Source organism: Saimiri boliviensis, chromosome 2 (genome assembly GCF_048565385.1).
Source record: "Saimiri boliviensis isolate mSaiBol1 chromosome 2, mSaiBol1.pri, whole genome shotgun sequence".
Classification (NCBI taxonomy): Eukaryota; Metazoa; Chordata; class Mammalia; order Primates; family Cebidae; genus Saimiri; species Saimiri boliviensis.
The window spans coordinates 181,880,973-181,898,558 of NC_133450.1; the positions used below are offsets into that span (position 1 = coordinate 181,880,973).

The following is a 17,586-nucleotide window of genomic DNA, read 5'->3' on the forward strand; positions in this document are numbered from 1 at the left end:
TAGAATTAGCTAGTGTGCACCACTGTCATGAAGAGGGAAAAAGGTGGCTAGTAAACAATGACCCTGCAAGCCAATGATCTAAGAAAACACACTGGCATGCATCAAGGCAGCAAGGTGAGACAGAGAACAGAGAAGAGCAAAGCTAGGCAGTAGCCTATCTGGGATTAGTGAGGAAATCAGGAGAGGTTTCCCAACAGGAGGAAAGAGTAAGTGAGGACCCACAGGAAATCCACATTTTCCACAGAGACCTGTGCAATCCTGCAAATGAAAGAATTACATGGCATCCCTAGATCTCTAGACAGACAGAGAGTTGCAAGTCTACAGAGACCTCCACAGGCCTTGGACCCCAGAGCAGCTCAGCGTCAGCTACCACAGCCCCAGTAGAGGCCACAATCAGGGTGCCCAGGAGTAGTAAGTTGCTTTACTCCCCCTCACCAGACAAGGCTCACAACCTAGGTGCCTGCCCATGAATGTTGGGCTGGAGATACTATATACAGTAAAGATACTCTCTCTCTCTCTCTCTCTCTCTCTCTCTATATATATATATATATATATATACACACACACATTATATATATACATATATACACACATATATGTATACACACACACTATATATATACACACACATATATGTATACACACACACACTATATATATATGCAGTGTTCAGCATTCAGTTTTCTGTTTCTGCATCAGTTTGCTTAGGATTATGGCCTCCAACTGTATCCACATTGCTGTAAAGAACATGATTTCATACTATACATATATATAATACTATATATACTATGTATATATACTATGTATGTATAGTATATATAGTATATATAGTGTATATAGATATACTATACATATAGTATATATATAGTGTATAGACATACTATATATGTATTTTATATATATACACACATATATGTATACACACACTATATATATACACACACATATGTATACACATACACACTATATATATATACTATGTATATATGTATATATACATATATATACACACATATATGTATACACACACTATATATATATACACACACTATATATATATATATACACACATATACATTTGTGTGTGTATAGTGTGTGTGTATACCTATGTGTGCATATATATAAAATACATATATAGTATATATACTATATATATACTACACATGTATAGTATATCTACATACACTGTATATATACTACATATAGTGTTTATAGTATATATAGTATATATATGTATAATATATATAGTATATATACTATATATATGGTATGCATAGTATATATAGTGTGTGTATGTATATATATATATATGTGTGTGTGTGTGTGTGTGTGTGTGTGTGTGTGTGTATGTATAGTATGAAATCATGTTATTTACAGCAATGTGGATACAGTTGGAGGCCATAATCCTAAGCAAATTGATGCAGAAACAGAAAACTGAATGCTGAACACTGCATGTTTCCTCTTTGTAAGAGTAATCTAAACATTGAATACACATAGACATAAAGACAGAAACAACAGAGCAACAGAGACTGAAGATGACTATCAAGGGGGAAGGGAAGCATGGGCTAAAAAAACACTTATTTGGAACTACGCTTATTTCCTGGGTGATGGGATCATTTGTACCTGAATCCTCAGTGTCACATAATATACTCATGTAACAAACCTTTATACCAACTCTATAATCTTTAATAAAATTTAAAATTATAAAAAATAATTATAGAATATTATATGCCAATTACTGCTTTGCATGCCTTATATACATTAACTCATTTAATCCTCACAATAACTCTAGAAAAGTCATTATTATCCCCATTTGGAAGATAAGGAAACTGAGGACCAGAAGATAGAGAGGCTTAGGAACTTACTCATGGTCCCAAAGCTGTAAGTGGCTGAGCTAGAATTATGAATGAAGGCAGTCAGCTCCCAAGTCCTCACTCTTAACCATATTTTATGCAGCATCTCTTATTACTTAGATCTGAACAAAGTGTTTGAGCTCTTATGCAGAGGACCAAGGAATATTCTAAAAGGTACCTCAAGCAAAAATGACATTAAGACAAAGATTTCTCTTTTTTTTTTTAACCTCTGAACTTTTTATTGGCCTCCTGCTCCCCAAAGGGTCCCCTGCTTCTGCTGGCCTAATGTCTCAGAACTTTGGTGTCGTTGGTCTCAGACACCACTTTGCCATCCACTACCTGGCAGGTGGTGGTTTTTTGGATGGTTTGCATGGAGTTGCTGCTGTCCAGGGCATCGCTAAGACTGAAGTCCTCGCCATCTTCCAGCAGGTAGCGGTAGGTGGCGATATCAACCTCCAGCTTGACCTTGATGTTCAGCAGATCCTCGTATTCCTGGGCCTGGTGCTGTCCCTCTGCCCGGGTCTGCACCAGCTCTGACTCCAGGTGCAGAAGGATCCTGTTGAGCTGCTCCATCTGCAGGGCATAGCGGGCCTCCATCTCCCTCAGGCTGTTCTCCAAGCTGATATTCGTATTTCTCATGGAGTCCAGGTCGACCTCCAAGGACTGAACTATACGTCCCACCTGTGTGAGTGTCATCTCAGCAGCTTCAACCTCAGTGTACTCTGTGGTGACCACTATGGTGCTCTCCTCAATCAGCTGAGTCCAGTACTTGTCTGGCTCCTCTGGTTCTTCTGAGCCAGCTTGTCATATTGAGCCCAGATTTCTGTCATGATCTTGGCGAGGTCCTGAGATTTGGGGGCATCTACCTCCACGGTCAACCCAGAGCTGGCAATCTGGGCCTGTAGGCCTTTTACTTCCTCTTCATGGTTCTTCTTCATGAAGAGCAGCTCCTCCATGAGAGCCTTGATCTCTGTCTCCACCTGCAGCCAAGTGACATTGGTATCACCAATGACCTTGCAGAGCCCATGGATGTCACTCTCCACAGACTGGTGCATGGCCAGCTCTGTCTCATACTTGACTCTAAAGTCATCAGCAGCAAGGCGGGCATTGTCAATCTGCAGAACGATTTGGGCATTGTCCACAGTACTTGCGAAGATCTGAGACCTCAGGTCCTCGATGATCTTGAAGTAATGGCCCCAGTCTCTGACCTGGGGTCCCTTCTTCTCCAGGTGCTCCTGGATTTTGCTCTCCAGCTTCCGGTTCTCGGTCTCCAGTCCCCTCACTCTGTCCAGGTAGGAAGCCAGGCGGTCGTTCAGGCTTTGCACGGTCTCCTTCTCGTTCTGGATGCTTCCCATTCCTGCCAGACCCCTGGCCATCCCTGCGGCCAGGCCCCCGACCCCCATGCCACTCCAGAAGCTGGCGGAGTGCGACAGGGAGATGCGGAAACCAGAGCCCCCAGTGCCTGCATAGATGCTGGCCTTGTTGCTGACCGGCTGGGCGTCGTAGCTGGGCACCTGGATGGAGCCCATGGACCCGTAGTTGGTGGAGAAGGTGGAGCGAGTGGTGAAGCTCATGCTGTCCGGGGAGGAGAGCGAGAGGACAGGACTCAGGCTTTCGATTAGGAAAGGAGGAAGTCAAACTGTCTCTATTTGCAGATGACATGATTGTATATCTCGAAGACCCTATCATCTCAGCCCCAAATCTTCTCAAACTGATAAGCAACTTCAGCAAAGTCTCAGGATACAAAATCAGTGTCCAAAAATCTCAAGTATTCCTGTATACCAATAATAGACTTAAAGAGAGCCAAATCAAGAGCGAACTCCCATTCACGAGTGCTACAAAGAGAATAAAATACCTAGGAATACAACTACTAAAGGATATAAAAGACAAAGATTTCTTAAATCATCTTTCATCATCCTGTCAACGAACAACTCAGGAACAAAATTCACAGGGACTATGCACAGGCTGTGGTGGGGCTGGTATGAGCATAAAGACTTGAAGAAGCTCTTGTCATTTTTATTTTCTGAAATATGTGATCTTCACTGGTAATCTTAACTCAGAGATCTAGCTGTATTTAGACTAAGTGACCTACAAAAGTAACCTGAGAGGTATTTTTAAGTACATAAAATATATGTGTGTATTGTGCTGTCTTTCCACACACTAATTCAGACTTTCTATTTCAAAAATATAAAATAACCTGGTACTCTGCTCCATTTTGGGAATATAAATAAAACCTTGAGAATTGAGAAGAAGAGGTATACCATGTACTGCAAGGTATGTGTTTTACTACCCACTAAAACACTGAAATGACACATGGTGTGTAACTTAAGGTTTAGATTTCAAATTTTATTTTTTTGTATATGCTGTGAATGAAGAAATATATTAGTTCTTCAGGGCATGCAGCCACACATGTGTTATATGTTACATCAGCAAACACTCACGTTCTATATTTTAGGAGACTAGAGGAGGCATTACAGTTTTCAGTTTATTGGTTAAACTTATGACACAGTTTCGTTATTTATACCCCTCTTTTGTGTGATGAAAAGGTGACCAAGGGTTGCACTAGCAGAACAAATTACTTTCTCTTCTGGTCTCCACTCCCACTCATCATCAACTCTGATACTGGTTGCATTTTGTCTAGTGAAATTGGACAATTCATTCTATGTCTGTCACTTACTCTGCTTATTCAGGAGCAGATACCATGTCATTCTCATCCCTGTCACTCCATGGTGACTGGCACAGTACCTTGACCCATAACAGGTGTTTGGGAAATGCTGGTAGCACTGCACTGAAAGTTAAACGTTAAAAAAATAAAAATAAATAAACATTTATGATGCCATTTGGAATACAAGAAAACAATGATTTTTTTTTTGTAGACAGCATACAGACATATATCTATGCATTGATGATCAGATATCTCCCTATTCCTTTCCTTATGAGTTACAAGAGCTCAATCCCTACTACACAAATTGAATCATATTTAATCAAAGAAGCTACAAACTTAAGCAACAATGCTCAGCAGGGAGATTTTCAGTGGATTTGCTGTGATGATAAAAATCCTGGAGACAGAAGCTGCAAATTCAGCAACCTATATAAAAGGAAGAATAAAATTTAGAAAAAGATAGCATGTGATAGCTGATGGCATATGTTTAACAGCCAAATGTTTCGTGGAATGCTCCCATTTGCAGTTTAATGGGAGATCCAATACAAAAATTTCACTTACACCTGAGTGTTTAAGGTAAAACACTGAAATGGCTAACATATACTCAAAATGATTTAGAAACTCATCTTCTTGGGCATATATATCTCCTTGGCAAAGAAATGTAGTATGGAATGCAAGGTACAAAAACTAGTAGACTAATGGAGGGAACTGCAGAGGCAAAAACCAAACATTATATACCACATAGCACTGTTATATATAAGTATGAAAAATAAGTATTTATTTTATCAATGATACAGACACAAAAATCTCAATACATTTTACTTCAAGTGTAATCCATACCCAGGTATAATGACTGCAGTATCAAGTGGTAATATTTCCAAAGAAAGGATTCCTGCTTTGTTAGTTTATATACTGTGAGTATGGGTTTGGCTTCTAAAAATCTCTAATATGATTTTATTAATAGGTGAGCCCTATTTTTACATTTCTAAAAGCTTGGGAAAGGGAGAAGGCCAATAACTGAAGCTCAATGTGGAAACAACATTTGCCATTAGAAGGCAGTGTTTAGATTCAGGTACTTGGCTGCAGGAAGCCAGAGAGACACTTTGGTAATGGATGACTGTATGAGAACTGAGAATAGAGCTGGAGCTGAGAGAAATGACATATATGGCATTAAAAAAGGGAAAAAAGATTAATAGCACAGAGGTGAGTATGACAATAGTATATGAGACAGTTGGTGAGCAGTGAGGATACTGAGCTAATTTGAGCAAAGGGTGAAGGGAAAAGGAAAATACAGTTGCAACAGACTACATAGAAACTTTAAAACGAGACTTCATTTTAAACTAAATTGTGAGAATTCACTCAGTGGTGGCAAAAATATTAAGGAAATAATATTAGAGAAAATTATAGAATATAGTCTCAAACCCTTTTGGAAGACCTAAGGGTTTGTTTATAATTTCAGTAGAAGTTTTGGCTGAAGTCAGTCTAAATCCCCCTTATAGTTAATAAGTAAAGCAAATAGCTAAGGTATGTGGGGAGTTTACCTAAGTAACTTGTTTACTCATGCAGTCTTAAAACTAACCTTTGAGTTGGATGGTCCTCTCAGGGGAAGGTTGACCAGGAATATTATGTATTAATGGTGTTTGCTTTAGGCATCAGAACTTGTGCTTTAATCTTTCATTCTAGTAGTGTTGACTCAAGCCTTTATCAATTAAACTTTACTAAGTAAACGTAAGTCTCACTATCTGGGGAGGGCAGGCAGTTGCAACTGTTTCCAGTGCTCTCCAGGGAGTCTATAAGGGGCCATAGAACCTCGGCCAAAATGATAATACTTAATATCTGCGTGTCAGTGTACTTCATTCATCTGTCACTGAGTCAGGGTCTGCAGGACAGACCCCTGCAGGTGGTGACCTTGATATTAAATAGTATTAATTTAGTTTTATTTAACTAAAGAAGTGATAAAGATTTGAGGCAAAGGTGTAGAATCAAGGAAGTAGTCTTTCTTAGAGGAAGACTACCTGAACTATGCATATTGAAGGAGAAATAAGAAAAAAATTACAGTACTTCAGAGGCTTTGGGTAAAACACTGGTTTATGTGCCAGAGAATATTTAGAACAGTTTTCAAATCCAACAATCGCAAAATGCTTTTCCTTAATACTGCAGGATTTACAGAGATGAAACTCAATGGATTATCACAGAAGGGTAGTAGGAAGAGGAAAAAGAGAAGAAGGGTATTTTAATGCCTCTGTGTCTCAGGGCACTCATAGGTAGAATGCAGGGAGTACAGCACTAACTACCTTACTGATTAATTGACCTTCAAAAGCATCGACTGGTAACTCTAAGTATATATGTCAAGACAATGAATGTTGATATTACGTTTGCTTTCTTTTCTTAACATTATATTTCCTGAACTAATTCCTTAGTCTATTTTTTTAATTGTATTTTAGGTTTTGGGGTACATGTGATTGTTGCATAGGTACACACATATGGATCACATTCCAAACAAAAGTTTTAAATAGATTAACATAATATATAACTAGGTCAGAATAAAGTATCTGCCATGAAATAACAAAAATATTAAAGTTAAAATAACATTGCTTACAGCAGTAAAGATTGAGCAGTTAAGGAAAAAATACTTATGTTTATATTTGTTTTATTTTTCTGTAGTTCCTGGGGTATTGTCCTATATTCTTAAATTACTGATAATTCTGCTACTGAAGATTTGATTTTTCTTCCATATTTTTTTCCACACTACAATGCTTCTGAAACCCCACTGATTTTCTCCTTCTTATAATCAAAATAATAAAGTACTAGATATGGAAGTATTTTGAAAATATTTTTAATTTTATAAGGAGAGGAAGTAAGGCATGAGTTGGTTATGTAACTTTCTCAATGATAATAATTAAATCGGCTAGTCCCAGGTAAAGTGTTTCTTCTCTCTGCCTACTGCAGGATTCACAGCTAGGCTTTCCTTCACACTCATGCAGAATGGTGGACTGCTTCCGTTATTATGCCCATACAATTATTCCACATTAATGTCTCTTCCTCAAATTGCTTATGACAACCGAGGGGTCTGAATTTTTATTACATTTATTCTGTTAGTTGATTTTCTTCCAAGACAGGGACCAAAATTCAATGAAAACAGAACTCACTTTATGTGGGTCTTACTCTTGATCTTACAATTTAAAACACATATAAAAAACAAGCATTTTTTAAAATGTTGCTTTAAGTTTTCACATTTCATTTTCTGACACAATGTTCTTAACTATTCCTTGCTTCCTTAGGCACTGACCTTTTATAAGTATTGCAGTGGATTTTTCACTACATTAAAGTAATAAAGAACTAGACATGTTCTCCTAAGCAAAGTTAATCACTCTCCTCTGTGGATCAAAGAGTTCTCTCTTCCTTGTGACAGCACCTATCAAGGCATTGTTACTCTCTTCATACATTCCCTTCTCTTGCTAACTGTGCTAGACTCTTGATATCTAACATGTTACCTCATATCTGGCAGGCACACAATACACATTTCTGAATAAGTGAACTCTAGCAGTTAACCAAACAAGGTCAGACTACTCTCTTTGAGCCAAAAAAAGAGAAATTATTATGAAATGCCTTATTTTTTTAAAAAAATAACACAATGGCTACCTACACAATCAGCATTCAAACATATACTTGTTGGCTCACTAATTAAGTATCCAACAGTTTGAGTGGACTCACAAAGCAGCACTTGAATTGTTACCAAGTGAGACCTGAACACATGCACATGGCCAAAGCAAAGAAAAAGGTTATAGTTTGTCGTGTTATTTAATTTTTGAAAAATTGAAAATGGGTTAGATAATACACACAAAGCATTTTTCCTCCATTTTCCAAAACGAGTTTTCAGAAAATGAATATGGAATTTATATTTATAATAAAGAAAAAAAAGAAGATGTTTATGTTACAGTCTAACAAAAATGAATGTTAAGAACAGCAGGATACTATATGTGCCTATTTATTTTTTAGCAAATTTTAATAATGAATACATTCTTAAAATTGTCTTTCCATTTAAAAATTTAAATAATAAATGTAAGTGAATACTATAGTTATTGATTCTAGTTAGCCCTCTTTCATTTAAAGGATTTTATTGAAATTAATCTTTAATATGGTCAAAATTCAGATACAGTAGTTATAAAATGATGCTGCATAGTACAAAATTATATCTAAATATAAAATAGTTTTAGGTAAAATTGAATGTTAAAAGAATATTTACTGGCCGGGCGCATGGCTCAAGCCTGTAATCCCAGCACTTTGGGAGGCCGAGGCGGGTGGATCACGAGGGCGAGAGATCGAGACCATACTGGTCAACATGGTGAAACCCCGTCTCCACTAAAAATACCAAAAAAAAAAAAAATTAGCTGGGCATGGTGGCACATGCCTGTAATCCCAGCTACTCAGGAGGTTGAGGCAGGAGAATTGCTTGAACCCAGGAGTCAGAGGTTGCGGTGAGCCGAGATCGCGCCATTGCACTCCAGCCTGGGTAACAAGAGCAAAAATCCGTCTCAAAAAAAAAAATAATAATAATAATATTTACTTTGGAAATTCAAATAAATAAACAATAAATAGCATTCATTTTAATCAACAATATATATTTACATAGCTTAAGTTAGTCTAAGATCCACCAGTGCACATAAGACTAACCTGAAAAATAAGTATTCAATCTATAGGCACGTGATTTCAGAATACCCAAAACCTTTGTGATCTTACAAGGTTATAGGCCAAAAAATTATATCAGAAACTATATATGAAGCTAAATATTAAGAAAGCTGCCTGGATCTTTAGCAAAAAATAATATGGATAACAGATTTATGTGTCCTATAAAGCACTTTTTTTTCCCAAATATTAACAACTTCATGTATTCAGAGAATATAAATATTCCATCCTTTCTTCTTCTTCTCTTATAGTCGTAATGTCCTTCCAACCACAATGAATATCCCCTTGATTTCACCCTGCTGCCAGTGGAACAAAAGCCTCTAGCCAGTCTTTCTAATTTCAGCATCAGTAAAACCCTTTAAACTGCCCTCTACATTGTGTTAGACTTTTCTGGTCAAAATATGTTTCTGATCATATAAATTTTTATTGTTAAATAACTGTCTATAGGAATCCAAACCCCATATTTAGCATCTTCAAATGGCATATATAATTTCTTCGAACAGTTTAATATATTTATTAAATGATTATAGGATTATTATTATTACTATTTTTTGAGATAGAGTCATGTTCTATCACCCAGGCTGGAGTGCAGTGGCATGATCTTGGCTCACTGCAACCTCTGCCTCCCAGGCTCAAGCGATTCTCCTGTCTCAGCCTCCCAAGTAGCTGGGATTACAGGTGCCCACCACTATGCCTGGCTAATTTTTGTATTTTTAGTAGAGACAGGGTTTCACCATGTTGGCCAGGCCGGTCTCAAACTCCTGACCTGGTGATCTGCCTGCCTCAGCCTCCCAAAGTGATGGGATTACAGGCGTGAACCACCATCCCTGGCCCTAAAAGATTATTAACAAAATATAATGGCTACCTGTATTCACAGAACCATTGATAGAACTTTGAGGTAAAGACTGTGTCTTATTCATCATTTCATTTCTAGTAGAGAGTGCATGGTAAATGCTCAATAAAGGTTTGTAAATATTAATCCTGAATGTATAAACATTATTAATAGCTAAATTAAGATTTAATGACATCACTTCCTATTCAAGTTACTGCTAATTTGATTATAGCAGGACCAATAATCTTCCTCCTGTCCTTTTCCAAACATTTTATTAGTAGACACTAAAACATTATCATTAAACAAGCAGATTACCCATAAAGAGAAACTCAATCTTAGAAAATTTAGACACATTTTAACTATCTGGTCCCAGATTAGAGTAGAAGGGAGAGGCAGAGAGAGATGGGGGAAGAGTGATATTGAAATGTGTCTCCTGCATAATGTCATAACACCTAACCCAATGTGATATACATGGTGATGTGATAATTTTCCTACTACTGTTGTGTGTGAATTTGCTGAGATGTATGCTGAACAGTAAATCCACTTTGACAAAATGCGTGTTTCAATCTGAAATATGTCAGTTCAACTTTGTTGAAAATCTAATTTTTAACACTTTGTTGTTGCCTTTAGCTGTATTAAAACTGTCTGTTGGCCAAAAAAGATGACCTCTTCCCTTACTAAAGCCATACAATGGCTTATATTGTTTATCAGAAAAGAAAAAAACAAACAAACAAACAAAAACAGTCCCTGTATTAGAAGAACACCAGCTACATGTCCCTGACAGCCCATTCACAGTATCGGCACTGGTGCATGAGAAAATGTTCCTTTCACAGATTGCAATCTGTTTTTCAAACATTTGTTGGAATTCAGCTTTATAAAAAGGAGGTGAAAAGAAAAACAGGAAAAAAAATGAGGAATAAGTTGGAACCCCCTGATTACTAAGAATAGAAGCAAAATAAATAATGAGGTGAACCCCATAAACACTGCAAAGTATCACAAAGGTCAGTGCATGTTATGGCTTATCTTTGCACACAGTAAAACATTAAAACCTCTGGGTCTTTCATGAAACACTTGGATTTTTTTTTAAATGTATTACAGTGAGAACTTAAGTTTACAATGTTTGTTTCTCAAACAAAATAATACATACACAAAATCATGATTGATGAGATTCCCAAGTTACAGCTATTGTTTAATAATAGCTGATTTCCAAGACAATATTTTAACTTCTTGTTATTCAAGAGCCCTACAGATACTTCTATTATTTTTTGAGCTTCGTTTTTTTATACATATTTATAGATAAAATTGTATGTATTCACTGTACATAGTATGATGTCTTGAAATGAAATGACAAAATCTGGTTAGCAAATACTTTATCTCATAATTATCATGGTTGTGATAAGAACACTTTGAATTCACACAGCATTTTCAAGAATGCAATATATTATTAACCATAGTCACCATATTGTATAATAGATCTCTTTAACTTTTTCCTCTTGCCTAGCTGAAATTTGGTATCCTTTGATCAACATCTCCCCACTTCACCTTCAACCATCCCATCCCCTGGTAACCAATATATGTGATTATCTTTTTTGGATTCCACACCTGAGTGACATCAGGTGGTATTTATCTTTCTGTGTCTGGCTTATCTTATTTAGCAACATGTCTCCCAGTTTAATCCATGTTGTTGCAAATGACAGGATTTTATTCGTTTTTGATGGGTGATTACTATTCCACTGTGTAGATATTTCTACTATTGCGTTTTTTTTTTTTTTTCTTTTTCATTTTTCTCTTTTTTTGAGACAAGGTCTTGATTTGTCTCCCAGTCTAGAGTTCAATGGCATGATCAACCAAAGTACAGTCTCAGTCTCTTGCACTCAAGCAGTCCTCTCACCCCAGACTCCTAAGTAACTGGGACTACAGGTACACACCACTATGCTCAGATAATTGTTTTGATTTTCAGTAGATATGAGGTCTCAATATATTGCCCAGGCTGATCTCAAACTACTGAGCTCAAGAAATCCTGCTTCCTCAGCCTTCTAAAGGGCTGGGATTACATGTGTGAGCCAGCACATGACATTGTAATTTGACCATGCTGAGTTCCTTAAAGGATAGAAATCAAGTTTCCACATTTGTACTAATGCCTAAACAGCAGGCTTTCTATAAATGATCCTTTGGTAAATGAAAATGAAGTTCATACAATTTTCATTCTAATGATGAACTTAACACTATGTGCTTCCCTCATTTCATGCCTTGAATTTTTTACTCTTTAACCTAGTTATACTGCAAACACTTATGTTATATTATTTGTAGAAAAAATAGTATAGATATTTATATTTTTGTCAGCTATGCAATTTTTTTTAAATTATACAAAAATACTGGAAGAAAAAAATCCCAAAATATTATGAATTACTTCTGGATGTTGAATTTCTGGAATTTATTTGTATTCTTTGTTCTTTAATCTTCACTAATTCAATAACCAATATGGAATAGTTTTATAACCAGAGGAAATATTTAATTTAAAAATTCCATTACATTTTTCATTGTTCTGATCAACATAGCTGTTAAAGACATCCACTCTTACATTAACAACCTCTATGAGCTAGATTCCTCATTCTATAATAAATAAACTAAATCATTACCAGTCCATGTACTGAATGATATGGCTAAAATACATTCTACTACTTAGGATAAATATCTGTATAAACTAAATAAAATAACAACTACAAACAAACAAAACAAGAATGATATTTCAAGGATATGAATGCTCAATATGTGAGATTTCTCCATAAAAATGAAATGTTACTTCACATTTCAACCAGTGATACAAATCAGTGATTAGTTTTTAAGGAGAAAATGCAGAATCCAAAAAATGGGTAAAAAATATAGTTATTATAGCCACATAAGATAAATAAAAGGAGGCAAAAATAACTAGGTTAAGTAACAGGTGAAGTTACTCCATTAGAAAGTTGAGGCCTAGATTTTATTCAGAATATCTAAAAAATTATGTTCCACCATTAGATAATCAATTGTCTTCAATCATAAATCATAAGCTTTGAATCTGTAAGGCAGATATGACCTTTTTTTTAAAGTTTCCATCGTTTTATTTATTTGATTCAGAGTCTCACTTTGTCACCCAGGCTGGAGTGCAGTGCTGTAATAGAGGCTCACTGCAACCTCCACCTCTCAGGTTCAAGCGATTCTTCTGCCTCAACCATCCGAGTAACTGGGACTGCAGGCACACACCACTATGCCCAGCCAATTTTCTTTATTTTTCAAAAAGAAGGGGTTTCACCACGTTGGCCAGACTGGTCTCAAACTCCTGACACCAAGTGATCCGCTTACCTCGCCTCCCAGAGTGCTGGGATTACAGGCGTGAGCCACCACACCAGGCCAGATATGACTTTATATATTTGTTTTTCTTAAACAGAACTGTAAATTAGTCTAATCGAGTGGCCCAAGGTTTCCACAGTACTACTTCATTCTTAGGAAATAAGCTTTTATGTTAAACAAATTTGAGTTCAAACACTGCTTAAAAATTAACTGCATCCAAGACAATTACTTAACTGCCCTAAACTTTACTTTTCCATCAATAAAGTCAGAATAGTACCTAAATCATGGTAATTATTGGCAGTTACACAAGCATTGTGTTTAAATTAACTAATATAGAGCACTTAGCAGAGGCAGACCAACCTTGTCCACTTTCAAGAAGAGATTAAGCCAGTGGAAAGTAGGTGATACCAAACTTTCCTGATTCTTCAGGCAACTAAGCTACGCTAAAGCAGTCCTACAAAAGTATGACCTGGACTCCTGGAGTGCAGGGTATCTTAAATATCCAGAAAGGCCTTCTTACTGTCATCAAACCCACAACATTTCTACACAGAAAATCTGAGACTATGATGGAAACTGACCAGCCTCCAGGGTCTACCTTCTAGCTCTCACCTTATCATAAAAGTTACAACTGCAAATTGAGTTCTTTTATTTGTGTTCAAAAAGCAGATTGATATCAGTGGATTCTCATATAAAATATCTAGATGTGGACAGATGAAAAGTAAAAAGGAAGAATATTGTGCAGTTCAGGAAGGAGTGTTTCATTCAGGTGATGAGTTCATAAACTATCCCTATAAAAGACAAATGCATTACGTAAGCAGTGTGTGTATGTGTGTGTGTGTGTGTGTGTGTGTGTGTGTGTATGTGAAGATGATCACAAATATACCCTGAGTTCTTCAGATAGCCTTTGAAATGTTATTTTACTGCTACTCTCATCAAAACATACAATTTATTTATCCTCACTTTGGATCTAGGCTACCCTTGTTACCTGCCTTGGCCAATAAAATGTGGTAGAAATGATGGCTTGCCTATTCTGAACCTTCATCTCAAGAGGTTTTGCATTCTTACTTGAAGCTCTGGATCATGATGTGAGCAAGGCTAATTTAGCCTGTTAGATGATTAAAAGCATGAGGCCCAGTTACTCTCTCTGCCCCAGTTGACAGCTATTCAATAGGCAGACATGGGCTTAAGGCAACCCAGAGCCCAGCAAGGCTATCAGAACTTAGATGGATAAGTGAGCCAGCTCAGATGAGCCAAGCCTGGTTCAAAGCTCAAGCACCTCTCAGAAAACCCACAGATTTCTGGGCAATCATCAACACTTACTAAGTGAAGATGAATTTTGGGTAGTTTGCTACACAGTAAGAGCTAGATACACAACCTGATGCTCAAAGCATGGCCTGGGAAGAAATGCAAATTCTAGTTAATTTTATGGTTAACTGGAGGCACTCAAGTTTCATTGCTTCCACACACTTCTTTTGTGTAAACAACAAGATTTAACCTTTCATCTCTGAACTTCTTAAAGGCTACACTACTTTTTTATCCATCGTTGAATGCTGAACTCCTGCTTATAGTGTGGTACAGGGATTAAGGATGTGGGCTCTGAAACTAGATTTCCAAGGTTTGAAACCTGCCTGAGTGACCTTAAGTAAATCACTTAATATTTATAAACACAAATTTTATAATCTCTAATATTGTAGTAATAATGTTATCTGCCTAATAGATATTAAATTAAATAATTCAGTATAATAATTGATGCTGTGCACAGTAAGTATAGTAATGCTAATTATTCTTATTAGATGCTCAAAAAAGTAATGCCAAAATCAACCTTGAAAATGGGTAGCAGAGAACTCTGCAGTCTCTATAATCTCTGGCTCTGCAATTATAAAATTCACTAATCCACAGAAACCCATTATTTGATTAGTCATGCTTAGAATAAATACTTGTTGTTTGATAGAGAATGAGAAAAATAGTGATAGATTTTACATAGAGACTGTCAACCTGACATCTTTTAACTTATATACGTCAATACATTAAAAGCCAAGAAAATGCATCCCTTTGAAAGACCTATGTAAAAAGCCAGTGGATTCTTAAAGCCACCTAATATATTTATACACAAACCAGAAAGTGGATTGGGGCAAACAGCAAGACTCTCCTCTCTCTTCAAGTAAGTTTCTTCCTCAGTTATTCTCTAAGAATACGCCATTTTGAAGACATAAATCACTTACTGAAAATAAGCTTATAATTTTTTTCTGTAAAAAAAATTGGCAGACATTCCATGCTCATTTCACAGATTTTTTGAACTGTATTTATAATTATTAGACTGGTTTAGAAATTCCTTTGCACCAGTTGCTACAATAATGTGTAGCAAAGTATAAAAGTTAAAACTTGGTACTAGCTTGTGTTAGAAGGAAAAGCTTAAATGTGTTATCTTTCAGGAAAAAAAAAGTGAGTAGCAGAGTGTTCTATAGAATGACAGTATAGATTTTTACATATTGAACTGAATTCTACTTTAGGATAGCCAAGTCTAAACATGTAATACTTTAAACTGTAACATATTTGTAAAGATGTTTACCATTTTCCTAATAAAAGTATTATTTATCAGAAAAATTTCTGAATTATAAAAAATGCCTCCCCAAATTATGTAATTCATCACTTCCACAATGCATATTTTTATTATTTTTAATTTTAAACTAAGTTTAGACATATAGAAAAGTTAAAAAAATAAGAGTACCTATATACCCCTCATCTGGATTTCCCTAAAGTTAATACAAATTTCTCCTGTTGTTTATTAACATCTTATTTCTATTCCATGATACTCTCTGGGGTCCAATTGTACACTTAATTGCTTTTCTTCTTAGTTTCCCCCAACCTATGACAGTTCTTTGCTCTTATTTTGTCTTTCATGATCTTAACACTTTTGAAAAGTACTTCTTTGTAGAATGTTTCTCAATTCAGATTTTCTCATGTCTTTTCATGAGTAGATTCTTCTAATTCCATTATGTTAAGAAGTTCATGATGTCACTATGTCTTACCAATAATAATATTGACAGTATTCACTCAGAGAAGTATCTATAGGGTTTCCCATTGTAAATGTTATTTTTTCCTCTATGATTAATAAATATCTTTTAGGGAGATACTTTGAGACTGGGTAGATTACCTGTTTTTCCTAAATATTTGCCCACCAAATTTACAAACTGCAAGTCTACCTTATCTACAACAATGATTACTGAGATTTGCATTCTTAAAATATTTAACAAATCTATAATCAGGATATATCCTAAAATTGCTGACCCCTCACTCTTGTTATCAACCAGTTAGTAGCCATGGTACAGGTATCGCTGTACATAAACAAACTTATTTCTTATTTCTGGTGGCATGACTAGACAAAGATTATCCTTATACATTTTAAATAACAAATCATTTACAGATTAATTGAAGAAAAACTGTGAATCCTGCTTGCCATTTGAAAATCTCCAATTGACACGGTCTGGTAAGATCAAGAGAGTCCAAACAACAAAAATCACAGAGCAGCTATGAAGAAAATTAAGTAGATATAAGATAAGCACTTTTTCACGGTTTGGTTTATCTCAATGTTTCTAACAGGACAGAGTACCAAAGTGTTGCTGTTGGTAGTGATATTTTTATTTTACTATTTATTTATCTATTATTTTTTATTATTATACTTTAAGTTATGGGGTACATGTGCAGAACATGCAGGTTTGTTACATAGGTATACATGTGCCATGGTGGTTTGCTGCATTCATCACCCCATCATCTATGTTAGGTATTTCTCCTAATGTTAGTCTCCCCAGTCCCCCCATCTCCTGCTATCCTTTGCTTAACCCCACTAACCCCTAAAAGGCCCCAGTGTGTGATATTCCCCTCCCTGTGTCCAAGTGTTCTCATTGTTCAACACCCGCCTATGAGTGAGAACATGAGGTGTTTGGTTTTCTGTTCTTTTGTCAGTTTGCTGAGAATGATGGTTTCCAGCTTCATCCATATCCCTGCAAAGAACATGAATTCGTCCTTTTTTATGGCTGCATAGTATTCCACAATGTATATGTGCCATATTTTCTTTACCCAGTCTATCTTTGATGAGCGTTTGGGTTGGTTCCAAGTCTTTGCTATCGTGAACAGTGCTGCAGTAAACATACCTTTGCAATTGTCTTTATAGTTGAATGTTTTATAATCCTTTGTGTATAAACCCAGTAATGGAATTGCTGGGT

The 17,586-nt window shown here is 36.1% G+C and overlaps 1 long non-coding RNA gene and 1 pseudogene across 14 annotated transcripts in view; both read right to left on the bottom strand.

The window, feature by feature from the left end:
- Positions 1-17,586, bottom strand: part of LOC141583742 (uncharacterized) — a 912,164-nt gene that overhangs the window by 713,148 nt on the left and 181,430 nt on the right. The gene's annotated exons all lie outside the window — the stretch shown is intronic.
- On the bottom strand, positions 1,240-8,524 carry LOC141583741 (keratin, type I cytoskeletal 18 pseudogene; annotated as a pseudogene).